The sequence below is a fragment of the Patagioenas fasciata genome, chromosome 3, assembly GCF_037038585.1.
Source record: "Patagioenas fasciata isolate bPatFas1 chromosome 3, bPatFas1.hap1, whole genome shotgun sequence".
In the NCBI taxonomy this organism is placed as follows: Eukaryota; Metazoa; Chordata; class Aves; order Columbiformes; family Columbidae; genus Patagioenas; species Patagioenas fasciata.
The window spans coordinates 78,108,277-78,121,453 of NC_092522.1; the positions used below are offsets into that span (position 1 = coordinate 78,108,277).

The following is a 13,177-nucleotide window of genomic DNA, read 5'->3' on the forward strand; positions in this document are numbered from 1 at the left end:
TGAAAAAGGAAAGTTCCTCATGATTACTTTTAAAGAAGGGATCCAGTTGTCTCTCTTTATCAAAGCCCTGGCTGGATGTAGCACGGACTGGTTCTCCAACCTAATAACCTCTGTGTCATAAACTGGAAACATTCTCATTGTCTGCTGTTTTACAGAAAATGCTTATAAATTTTTGGACAGCCTACAGCATAAAAGGAGATGGTACTGTTATAAATTTCCCAAGCTGGATATTAAATTCTATAGCAAAGTAACACTGTGTATTATCAGCTGAAAAAAAAAAAATACATGGAGTGATGAAATGACAAAGGAGACATCCTGGTTCAGTGTTTTCTTTCCTTTTGAGCAAACACAATGAAACTACTGGCTGTTAACTCTAGAGCATCCAAAAAGAAGACCAAGATTTTAAAAAACACTGTCTTTCAAGTCAAAGTCACAGGCAAATTTGTTATCACTGGCTTCAGCAGAAATAGCCTTAGACTGGAAGATGTTCTTTGATAATCTTGTTCAAGAATGCATAAGCCTCTGCCAGCCTTCAGTGAAGGTAATTTACATCATTGCCCAGTTGTGTAAACACTTCTGCCTGTGCTTATCTCGGATAGTTGGGTGAGTTCAGCTGGACTAGTCAAATGTTAATTTGATGAGAGACTTACAGATCAGTTTATGAAATCAGACCTTTGTCCTTTTCAACTGTTCCACTTGTTCTCTTACAAGGCATGATTTTTGAGGCAAGCCATGTCTTTAAAAGCAGTCTGTTATTTCTGTTTAAATGTTACACATCTCTTTGGGACCCTGGACACAGGGTGGAGACTTTGGATTGGATTTGCCTTTTGAACGACAGAAAAGACAAAAACCAGAGTTTGCCTGTGGGTAACCCCTAAGCTGCCGAGGTTTGGTGAGGTCCTGGACAATGGTGAGTCACAGCTGACCCCTAGTGGAAGCACCACAGCTTGGGGAGTCACCAAACAGGGGCAAGAAGACTCGAGAAAAGCACACAAAAAGCTCGAGTGAGAGCTGGGAGAACAAAGGTGCGGACTCAGAACTGTGATGCTGGAAATACAAACATCAGCAGTTACTATAGGGAGGGGGAACAAGCTGGGCCTTTCTGCTGCTTCCTGTCAAGAGCAAAAATGCCCATAATCTTGTTTTTCTATGATGTAAAACAGTGATTTGTAATAAATGGAACTTCCTTCCATACCTTTTTTTTTTTTTCTTTCTTAGTATTGAGAAGTGCATTTCGGTTACCAGGAAAAAGAGCTCCATCTCATCACCTGAGTTCTCAAGATCCTTAGGTTATAGTTAATAACAAAGTGAGAAAGCAGAAGCTGGAGCTGAGGTTTCAGCTCCTAAATTGCAGTGCTGTGATGGGGCAAAGTGAATCCACTGTCCTTGTGGCAGGATTCTGAAAAAAACAGCCATAATCAGAGCAGCTGGAGAACATCAACACTTTAAGTAACATGACTGTAAGATGACTGTAAGCAAAGCTGTCAGTGCCCTTCGCTTTGCATCCACACAATGATGTAATTCCCCTTTTTTTTGTTCTGAAGTGGAAGTATGTCAGAAAATGGAATGCGAGGGCAGGGAACATGCATTGTATGTTTTTTTATTATTTTAATTTCTCTTTTAAGAAAGGGCTTTCTGTCAGACCCTGAAATATTAACAGCTGTTGCAGGTCGGGGCATGTCCACAGTCCTTGGAGGAGTGCTTATCTTCTGGCATGGGAAGGACACCAGCTAACAAATCCTACTGCCTGCACAGAGTCCTGGCCCAGGGGTGTACAACATTCTTCTCACACATACACCTCCCAAATCTTCACATGCCACAAGAACTTCAAGTATGTTACTATTTCGGGGTTATCACTCCTCCGGTATCTGATTCTGGCATGATGCTGCTATTGCAAACTTCTGAAACAAGGGTGTAATGGGGATGGCTGAGTTTGGCCTGGTGTCAACATTAAAGAGTCTGTTAGCAACATAGCACCCATTTTTAGAAGAATTGAAATGTTTTCTCCTCCTTCTTTACCTCATCTCAGGCTTGCTCAAGGCTTTGAAGGATATCAGTATTCCTACAGCCTTGAAGAACCAAAACTACTGAGTTCCTATAAGTTGTCAACTTCCTTTTTTTTTTTTTTTTCCCATCCCAGCTCTCTGACAGGTATATTTAACATGAGGGGTTTGGCTGGGTGGTTGGGTGGTTTCTGTCTTAGGCCAAGCCATAACAAACAGCAGCACTTTTTTCTGTTAGTACTTTTACAAAAATTTTTGAAAGTCCAAATAAATGTCAGTTGATTCTACTTTACCCAGTATTGGTACTGCTGATGCACACAAAGATCCTAATAGTTAAGTTACATTTTGCCTAAGTTCAGCAAAACTCTCAGGGTTTACTGGAACTACATGTAATCTAATTAATTATCTAATTGTTTCAGCAATAAAAGGCCATCTGCGTTTCTATTCCATGCTTTAATACAGCTTTGTTTTTAATGTCTTGTTTAATCATTCTGTTGTTTCATCTATGAAGCTCAGATCTAGATAGCAGATGAGTGAAGCTTATGATGATAATATGATACTGTTCCTCAAACATTAGTTAACTAGATATTTAAGATCAAAATGAGTTAGAGCACTTCTGAGTTGCTTCCATGGTAAAATGAGTGGCTCAGGCAATCTCTAGAACACTGTAGGTCTTGTACCCTTCTCTGTACATTATTAGTCCACCCTATCCAAGATCATGGACCATCCCTCTCTCTCCTATTCTGCTCATATAAGAGAAATGTGGCCTGTTCAATGAGCTCTATTTGGAGAGAACAGTTTAACCCTCCTCTCCCTGTGCCTTAACACTGGTACCGCTGTACTCCTGAGGCAGTGCTGCCATATCTCTCCACCATGGGACTTCTGTGGACCTGAAGAATGAAAAAGGACTGCACCAGCACAGCCAGTTACACCAGTCAGAGCTTAGTTAGATTGGTAACTAAGCCATAAAGGCCCCTTATCTGTCTCAGGTAAATCTGTGCTTTCCTTAGCACTGTTCTCTGTCATCACTGGCTGGGCAGTGCCACACCAGGCCAGGGCTGTGACTTGGTTCCCTGTGCAGACCCACAGGTACATCCCTTGTGGTAGAGCTTTTCAGCGGAGAAAGGAGACAAGGAGGACAAGTCACAGCCCCTTTTCATTCCTCCACCCTGGCCAGCCCACTTCTCAATGGCAAGAAGGAGACAACACCCTACCTAGTCCCCCGGAGAGAGGTGTTGTGCTTTTACAGGGACAATCCTGTGAGCTCCTACAGTTTCACGCTGTTCCCACTCTGTCTGTAAAAGCAGGGGTTAAAAATCACAGGATTTAAACACTCTGCAAGAGGAATGCTGCCTTGCTTGCTAAGTACCACTCACACTGGGTAATTCTACATAAACAACATCACTCCCTCCCTTCCTTTAAAAGGAAAAACAACTTGAAAATAAATACAAGGAGATTTTTTTCTAGAGATACTTAAGTATAAATCTTAATAGTTCGCTTTGCTTAGTTTCTCTAGAAACAGACCACACGCAGAAATATTTTAAATTATATTCTTTCAGAGAGTTGGAAGGGTGAGTTTCAGGGTTTGGCATAACTGGATCAACATCCTGGATTCTCCACCAAGTCGATCCCACAAGTATCCTTTTGAACCATCCGTTTCCGCAAGGTCAGGGCACAACTAAGCCCAGAGGAGTGACCGCTGCAGACTCAGGGCTCCACACTACTGAATGTGGACACCAGATTTCCAGGATTCTTGCTCATTTTAAAAGCCACACTCTAAATTTCTCAAGCATACAAACCAAGGATGGCAGCATTTGCACTGTTGACCTTTCTCAAAGAATATACATCAACAAATGCATTATCTGCAGGACTTCTGGTTTTAAAAGAAAGCTGATAATTTCTCACCATTCCCTCTTAATACTCTTGAACAGGGAAAAACATCAATATTAAACATATCTGAATTCTTGTCAAAAGCTCTTCTTAATTTGACAGAGTTGTTTTGGACCACATCAGGACATTTCTTATCAGCCACATTTATTCTGTGGGAAATAGGCAAATGCTGGAGAACATGGAGATAAAAAACATATCTGTTGTTAGTCACTTGGAAAGCATACAAACTATTCAGTTGCAAATAATGTAATTAAATACAAAAGAGAAAAAATAAACTGTATTTATCCCTTGTGTATCATTCCAGAAGTTTAGGCACTGTCAACGATTTGTAGCATTCATATAACAAAATCATTAAAGAAATCAGATAAAATAAGAAGTATTCAGATTTGTTTTCAAAAGGTGACACTTAAACAAATACTCCTCAGGTCTATGGACTGTTCATGGAGATGACTAAGTCCCTAGTGTCCTGCTCTATCAAAACATCATCACAGTAATAATACAGAAAAAAATGTCTCTCCAAGATTCCTCCTTCTCATCCTTCTTCCTCCTTCTCATCCATTGGATCTCCTCAAATCCAAGCAGCCCAACACTGCACTCAGAGAGCTCATTATTCCACTTATCTAAATTCAGCTTTATCATTGTAGTATTTCCTTTCTAGTAAAATATATCTGCTAAAAGAACTGAAAGTCATATGTACGCAGTCTAGTTCATTACCTACAAACCTTTAGATTTCTTTTACATTGGATTTGATCTTCCCTGGTTTACTTTCTTATCCAAGACTTGATTGTTTAGTAATTATACTTTACTCTTCAAAAAATCCTTGTCTTACCTGGAGAAAATGGTGAATGCCCTTCAGAGAGTGTAGATGACACACCAGCCACTGGATGTAAATCATCAGATCTTCCTGTGTCACAACATTCACTGCATCCTTATTTCCTGTCAGGAAACTTACCCCTGCTGCCGAAAGTCTTGCAGCCCTCTGAACTGCATCGTTGTATTCCTCTATTATGTGACTAATTTGCTTCTGTTTACACATATATAAAAGAGACACTGCCATTTTTGCATTCTGCATATTGTTCCATTATTAGCGAGAAGACCATTTCTTTCCCACTGCATGAAGAATCCTAGTTCGAGAGTAATCTCAAAGGTTTATTTCCTTCCTAAATGCTTACAAATGGTATTTCCAACCCAAGAAGGAACTGGGAATTTCAGTCCAAATAGTGAATCTGACCATAAGCAGACAGCTGAGAGTGAATGTCCAGAGACAAATGACCCTTACTGTTACTAGCTTTTTATTTGGCTGCCAAAGAACCCCAAACATTGCTAACACTTTGTTTATCATGACCAGCTACTGTGCTAGATCCTAGGTTTTGGTTCCTACCCGATAGAGAGGACAAAGCTGTTCAATGACACTGCTGTGCATACAAAACCCCTTCCATCTAAGCATGTGCAAATATTTACTCTTGACTAGCTGGGCAATTCTGTCTGTAAAAAACTTGAATAAACTCAGAAATAACCAGCAAATCCAACATTTGTAAACAACAACAGCTTAACATTATAGGATACTTAAGCAATATATAGATCATCAGCAGCATCACAGAATAACACCAAAGCAACAGCTAATCAGTCACCAAAGTCCATGGTGCTGTTATATTTGTCCATGAAGGGTACTTCCCCTAAGTTGTCCCAGTGGAAGCATTATTGCAAGAATGAAAAAAAGCAGTTAATACAAGGAAAATGTCAGAATTTAGTCCACTGGACTTAGGAATTTGAACTGCACTTTAAAAACCCAAATGAAGATAGCCCACGACACAGATGTACTAGAACAGCACAAGAGCATCTGGAAATGAGGAGAACCTTGTCCCAGCCCATCTGACCTGGCTTAGATTTCTGTCCTTCAATGAAACTGAAAATGAAGACATTTTCACATCATACCAGGAAAGCGCAAGCGCTAACATTTTCGTGCCCGTTTTCAGCGAGGAGTTGCATACTGTTTTCCTTCCCAAATGTGCACAGTGCAGCCTGCCGGGCCAGAGGAGCTCCTGGATCTTCCCCCGCCTGGTGCAGCAGCAGAGGCAAGTTTGCTGCTGTGTGCTCCCTTCTCCAGCGGCTCTCTAACTCCCTCTGCATGACATCGGCCTGAGTAACAAGAGGTTTTGCTTCTGCCACTTGCCAACGGACCACATGTTGAATAGATATCCTTTTCTGGCTATTTAAAAAAAAAAAAAAAACAGAAAAATGTACAGGCTTTGAATTTAATTGGGAGTTGTCACATAAACAAACACTGCAGAGCCAAGTCCACATTGTTATTCAAATAAAAGAAAGGTTATGCTGTTTTACTGCTGTGCAAACATTATAACCCTTCCCATTCTGTCTTTACAGACTGTCCTTCATTCCAAAACACGTATCACTTCCTCCAATTTTAATTTTCAGTTACTACTTGATAAAGAGCGAAGGGTTTTTTTTAAGCCAGTTTATGTTATGGTTACCTACCTGTAAGTCTTTCTTCAGTATTATCTCCCTTTCTTTTCTAAAATAAGACAGATCCTTTGGAATTGGAACAGAACTGCAGAAAAAATATGCTTAAAAGGATATTACATATAAGCTCATATAAACTAAACATTTGCCAGGCCCAACACAACTCAGATGGTAAAGTTAACAGTAAGCAAGTTGAATGGAATAAATGGTATGAAATATTTAATGGGATGAAAACTTTACTATATAAAGCAGCAGAATTTATTTCATTAGCATACTTTTTGGTAAAAAGTGTTTTCTTCTACCTCCATGTTTTAGTCAAAGCCCATAAAAAAGTCCATCTGGATGCTTGTCAGTTCTATGGGCACATATTTCAACCAACAATTATGCGGTGGAACTCCTTGACAAGCATCCTCTGCAATTCAGACAACTTCCTTCTTAATATGCCTGTCTCACAGAAGGAGGGGCTGAGAAAACCTCTGCACGAGAGCTATTTTTTAATTCTCATGTATTCATATACTAAAAATATTCATAAAGTAAGCATACATTACAAATATTTTGTTTAAATGAATAAAATTAATGCATGCAAATTAAAAACATAGGTGAAAATCAAATCATTAAAAAAAAAAAAAAGGGCTCCAGATTCTTGTCCAAAAGTGATAGATGAGAAATTCTACTGGAATACTTTAGAGTCCTAAAGAGCTATGACCAGGAGGGGTTTTGTGATCATCTACCACTTCCACTGCTCTAAGGCAGGGAAAAGTAAATCTATTCCCTAAAGGCGTTTGTGTATCTTCTTAAGGAAGTCAAATCAAAGATAGCAAGCAACCTCCTAGTTCAGATATCAGTGTTTAATTTACACAATTGTTGAAAGGTTTGAATTTTAGCTCATTATTTTCTATCCTGTTCGTAAGTACAAACAGAAGTTTATTCCCTTCATCTTTATTGCAATCTCCCAACTGTCTGAAGAATTATAGCCTAGAGAAAGTGGAGACAGTCCAGTTCCTTTCCTTTTTGTCTCAAGTGTTCTAGTCAAGTGTTCTTGACCTCTGTTTCTCTCCAGATATTCTCCAGGTGGTCTACAGCTTCCTTGAAGCATAATGCCAAACCTGGATATATTGTCATAGTGTGCATTTCATCATTGCTGAGGAAAGTAAGAGCAGCTGTCTTAACTTCATGAAGTTCAACAAGGCCAAGTGGAAGGTCCTTCACATGGGTTGGGGCAATCCCAAGCACAAATACAGGCTGAGCAGAGAATGGATTGAGAACAGCCCTGAGGAGAAGGACTTAGGGGTGTTGGTTGATGAGAAGCCCAACATGACCCAGCACTGTGCACTTGTATCCCAGAAATCCAACTGCATCTTGGGCTGCATTAAAAGCAGCGTGACCAGCAGGTCAAGGGAGGTGATTCTCCCCCTGTACTCCACTCATGGGATACCCCACCCAGAGTACTGCATTCAGCTCTGGGGCACCCAGCATAAGAGGAGCATGAATGTCCTGGACTGAGTCCAGAGGAGGGCCACAAAGATGATCAGAGGGCTGGAGCACCCCTCCTATGAAGACAGGGCTGAGAGAGTTGGGGTTGCTCAGCCTGGAGAAGGCCCCAGGGAGGCCTTTTTGCAGCCTACCAGTACCTAAAGGAGGCCTACAAGAAAGCTGGAGAGGGGCTTTTACAAGGGTGTGGAGTGACGGGACAAGGGGTAATGGCTTTAAACTGAAAGAGGGTACATTTAGATCAGATGTAAGGAAGAAGTTCTTCCCCATGAGGGTGGAGAGGCACTGGAACAGGCTGCCCAGAGAAGCTGTGGATGCCCCATCCCTGGAAGTGTTCAAGCCCAGGCTGGATGGGGCTTTGAGCAATCTGGTCCAGTGGAAGGTGTCCCTGCCCATGGCAGGGGGGTTGGAACTAGATGATCTTTGAGGTCCCTTCCAGCGTGAACCATTCCATGATTCTATATGTGGCCATTCTGTTTAGACACTGCAGCATTAGGTTTAAAGCTCCTTTCTCTTCACGGTAAGAAGAAAATATTTGACATGCTAGGGAGATTTAAAGTTCTGTTTGTAATACACACCTGAAATTAATTTAGTTTACATTTTGACATTCTCTTCCATTTCATCTGTAATTCTGTGGTAGACATGCAATGAAAAAGCCACTATTCCTGGCTCCTAAGTGTATATTCAGGTCTTCAAACTGAACGATTGTATAGACACGACTTTTGTATCATGACCAAAAAAACCCAAAAAGAGACCCAATGCATTGCTATAAATCTCACTCTCCCTCATTTCCTAGGAAATTCTTGTTACCTATATACCCTACTTGTTGTTCCCTGAAGTATCTTCTTGTCTTCTATTTCTGCCTTCAGCTCTGCCAGGTGTGCTGCTAGTTCTTGTTCCAGCTGCTGGACCTTCTCAGTAGAAGAGATCTGATACACTTCATCCATTTTGTCTATTTCAGTTTGGCAGATCAAAAGAAAAAGCAGTTGAGAAGAAGCTCCTTTCTCAAGAGCAAGTAACTTTTGAACTCTGGACCTGGAAAACTGTCCATGTAAAACCCACAAATTCCCACTCCTATATACAATATCTGGTGTATAGCAACTTCATTAAAGAACTGTTTATTCAGCATCTCCTTTAACAAGAAGACTTCTAATATCAGGAACAGAACTGAGTGAAAACTATTTTTCCCATTTTGATAGTCAGTCTGAGGAAAATAGGAGAAAAACCGTTTTGGGCCAAAAATTTTCAAGTATCTTCCTGCATTCCACTAACAAATGCCATCTCCTCCCTCCTCCCAGTTTATTAAGGAGAATTCAGAAAGTTTAGGTAATTAAACATCAAATTTGATGTGCTGAATAACACATTTTACGAAAGAAGAATTGAAACATTTTACTTTCCTTTTTTCTGAAACAAAATATGCTGACATTCAAAATCTATTTTTTCCCCATTTCTCCCACCTGAAACTACTATTTGAAGTTGTCCAGAATAACAGGAATGAAAGAACTTGCAAGAAATCCCACTTTTGACAAATCTACTGTCTGTAAATAATCCAAATGTACTCAGTTCTAATGAGAAACACTTGCTTTGTGAGAATTTCTAAAGTAGCCATGCTCTCTTACCAACATCTGGAATTACAGTAATTCTATGCATTTGTCAGTGAGGGGCATAATCAATTAGAAAACCAGAAAAAAAAAAAAAAAGGAAAAAAGTAAATGGTCTTTCTAATGGAAGAAGCCAGTCATTGCAGAAAGATTTAGTGTTTCTTTCTTGGAAGAAAAGTGGAAGAACAGGCTAGTTCATTTGTAATCAATCACAGAACAACCATCTGTAGCATCTATTTCTCAGTGGTTTGCAGAATCTGTTTGGCTGCTTTGGGCACATAGTTTCTTCCATAAGGGAACACTGAATGATAACAGCTGTTGGGCCAGTCACAGGTTTGACTTGATAAACACAGGTGATGGTCAAGAGGCTGAATACAGCAGTGTAGGATGTACCTTTTGGGGGCCCATCTTGGTTCATGGTATTCTAAAGCATTGGACAAAACCCTGTCTCTTGTTAGGGGATTTGCCTTGCTGATAGTAAGAGCTGCAAACTACACAGCTGTGGGAAGGAATTGGAGAATTCAAATCTCTGCACCTGAATTTCACATCTGAGAGAAGAGGAAATTCAAGTAAAAAGGGAGACAAAGAAACATCAGGGGACTAAAATGAGGAAGGAAGTGCTATGTAAAAAACTTGACTAAAAGATTTCACTGAATCCAGCCAGGGATCTGGGTGAAATTGATGAGAAGCAGCCACCATATTAATACACTACAAACAAATGCCTTTGTGAGAGCTTGAACTAACAACATAAGGCATGAAAGCTGATACAATAAGCATAATATAAACAAGGTACAACCACACCATGGCAACAGGATATGAGTCGCTTTGGAAAGACTGAATTTATGGCAAAGGTGATTGGATAGCCAGGTATTTTACTGAATTTATATTTATGAATGGCTAGCACCATTCAAAGGTCAAAGGGAATCTATGTGCATCAGATTTACTTATTTGGAGAATGAAGATAAAAATTTTTACTAAATTAGTACAAATTAAAAAGTCTGCTATACTCAACAAATGCCTTCAATTAGTTACTGAACCTAGGTGATATTTCACACAGTTTTGGTAAGTGGTAAGAATATTAGAGAAGTGATCATAATTTGGGTTAGAATGGAGAACAAGACTAGACTTGGATATAAAAATGTTAACATCCAGATGGGTTTTAAAGAAACTTATTAAAGTAATTATAAAAATTATTTTAATATTGGGGAAGCTAGAGAATCTTTAAATCAATGGTAAAAACCTAACTGGAAGTTGCCCTCAAAGCAGGGGAAAGAGGTTGGAAGCAAGGATAGTGGAGCTGACAAAAAAGTCATCAAGAGCTGGCAGAGAACAACAACAGGAAATTTTAAAAAAATAAAAATCAGAGGGCTGGGAAACCCAGAACTAAAGTAAGAAATATCCCCTAAATAACAACTGTTAAGGAAAATAAAGATCAAGAAGTTCTTCAGCTATATAAATAAGAAAGAACCAAGAGAAATGATGCTACTATGCAGGCAGTGGAGTTAAGATTAAAATAACTCAGATATGGCTGTAAAACTAATGGCAATTACTTAGCGCAGCTTTTTGAGAACATGGAAGTAAAGTTAGGGTAGCAGAGTGATGCAGTGGGATTATAAATTACCATTTCTGGGTATAAAGCAAAACTTTGGCAAAATAGTAAAGCTGTCCATAAATAAATCCAGCTTGCAAAAAGAAATCATCATAAGTATCAGCAGAATAAAATCCTATAGTAGTCTGTGTCTTCCTGAACCACACAGCACTAAGACTTTAATTTCCTAGTTTCAGATCAGTGAGACCACTCATGACAGGGAAGTTAAGGTAAGCATGTTCTCAGGACAGGCATCCACGTTTAGCCCAACGCATGAGAAGCTAACATGAAAACTGGAGGAAAAATGGTTGAATGCAGGGCAATGCACAGGATTCCCAGGTCGTAAGCAGCCCAGGACAGAGCCAGTATTTCTCAAGACTTTGAAGAGCTAACTCAGGATCCCCAGAAATCAGAGAAAAGAGCTCCACATTTCATCAGAATTTATCTGGCCAAACTCTGTGTACAGTATAAATACCTTCATTTAAGCTCACCGGTCACCCCAGACTCCCTTCATAGTCAGCAGAGAGAACCAGGCATTTGGGATAAGATTAATCTGACCTGTTTCAGCTGTTACGTTAGGGTAACACTTCCAGAAATGCTTGCTTGTCTCTGCTGATGGAAGAGACTATGGGACCCACACAGGTAAGCACCAGAGCCACAACTCAAGCCACTTGCAGAAGATTCAACAGGCCCCAGCAGGGGATGCAGAAGAGGCAGCCTTGCCCACTTCAGTACAGGCAAGCCAAGGAAAACAGAAAATGCTTCATCAGAAATAGGAGCATATGTTTTATTATCCTCACTTCCTTACTTTTTTCTGCTATAAAACTCATTGTGTGTTTGTACAGTATTCTTATTCTGGGAATGTCTTTCAGTCCACATAAACATCTGCACTTAGTTACGTTAGCCAGTATCCAAGTCCCAGTGAGATCCTGCCCTGATTATTTTGCTTCGAGTGTTTTTGCCAGCTTCTATTCCCAGAACACACTGGGTTTACAGCTATGTCCAACCTCCAGCTTTGCTGGTTAGAAGATTCTAATACACATGCTCAAACTGAATGCCTTTTGTACTCTGACAAAATCTTTCCAGAAGGCTTGAGTAACCAGCCATTAATTTGTGCTAACGTATTTCATTAGCAGCAGGAAAGTGAACTATTGTAGGATACAATTTGCTCGTCTGTATTTTTAATTATACTGTTTGACCTACATTTTTTGTCCAATTTTCTTAATGTCTAGCCATGAAATATGACCCTAGATTCAAATACTAACAAAATCTGTTGTGGCAATTTTGCATAACTCAGCATAAAAGAACTCAGATTTTGAGTAAATAAACCAATTAGTCTTTTTTTTGGATCACTGCGTGGTTTTTGCCTGCTGCTCCTTATAGCTAGGTTAAGAACATTCATTAAAAAAAACAAAACAAAAAACCAGTTTCATCTGAGAAGACAAACGAAAACATGCAAGATATAAATCAAAACAAGAATCTTTAAAAGAGTAGAGCAAGCACTTATTAAGCCAAAACATATTGTTCTTGTGAAGAAGCCTGCTCTGACCACTGTGCTTTCTCCAAATGTAAGCTTATGGAGTTCCAGGCCAGAACTTTTTTGGACCGTAAGACATGAGGCATTCAGACCCCAGCAAAACTCCCTGCGATCTGCGTGCCCAGTTCTCACAGAGCTGAACCTTCCCAACACCTCCGTACAAGCTCGACTTCACCACTGTGGGCTCTGCAGAATTATTCTTTGTTGCGTATTTCTTTGAACACTTGCCTTATGTGGTTGACAATTGCCTCAAACTGTGAATATATCAATAAATAAATACATAAGTTGATCTCCTACTCCACCCTTCACACTGAGATACAATCTGAAAACAAATCTTACGCATTTCTTCAAGCAAGAGAGCTTGTTTGGGATACTCTGACTTCGTATCTCGTTTGACTCTCTCAGCCCATGCTGAAGTGCAGCTGCTTTGCTTTAGTGTGTGAAAACACATGCCTTAGAGAAAAAAAAACTCCAGAAAAAAAAAAAAGGCAGCACAATTATTAAAAGACAATGAAATCTTCCCAGTTGAAATACAAGCGATGTACCCTGGTTAACTAATGGAAGTTCGCATTCTTCCCTCTCAAATCCC

General features: G+C 39.8%; 1 long non-coding RNA gene across 1 annotated transcript; it reads right to left on the reverse strand.

The window, feature by feature from the left end:
- Nucleotides 1-1,202: 1,202 nt before the first annotated feature.
- LOC139827747 (uncharacterized) lies at nucleotides 1,203-6,857 on the reverse strand. The gene is made up of 4 exons (XR_011738667.1): nucleotides 6,387-6,857; nucleotides 3,909-6,102; nucleotides 3,218-3,298; nucleotides 1,203-1,399 (listed from the first exon to the last, which is right to left on the reverse strand). It is a non-coding gene; the product is annotated as an uncharacterized lncRNA (long non-coding RNA).
- Nucleotides 6,858-13,177: the final 6,320 nt, after the last annotated feature.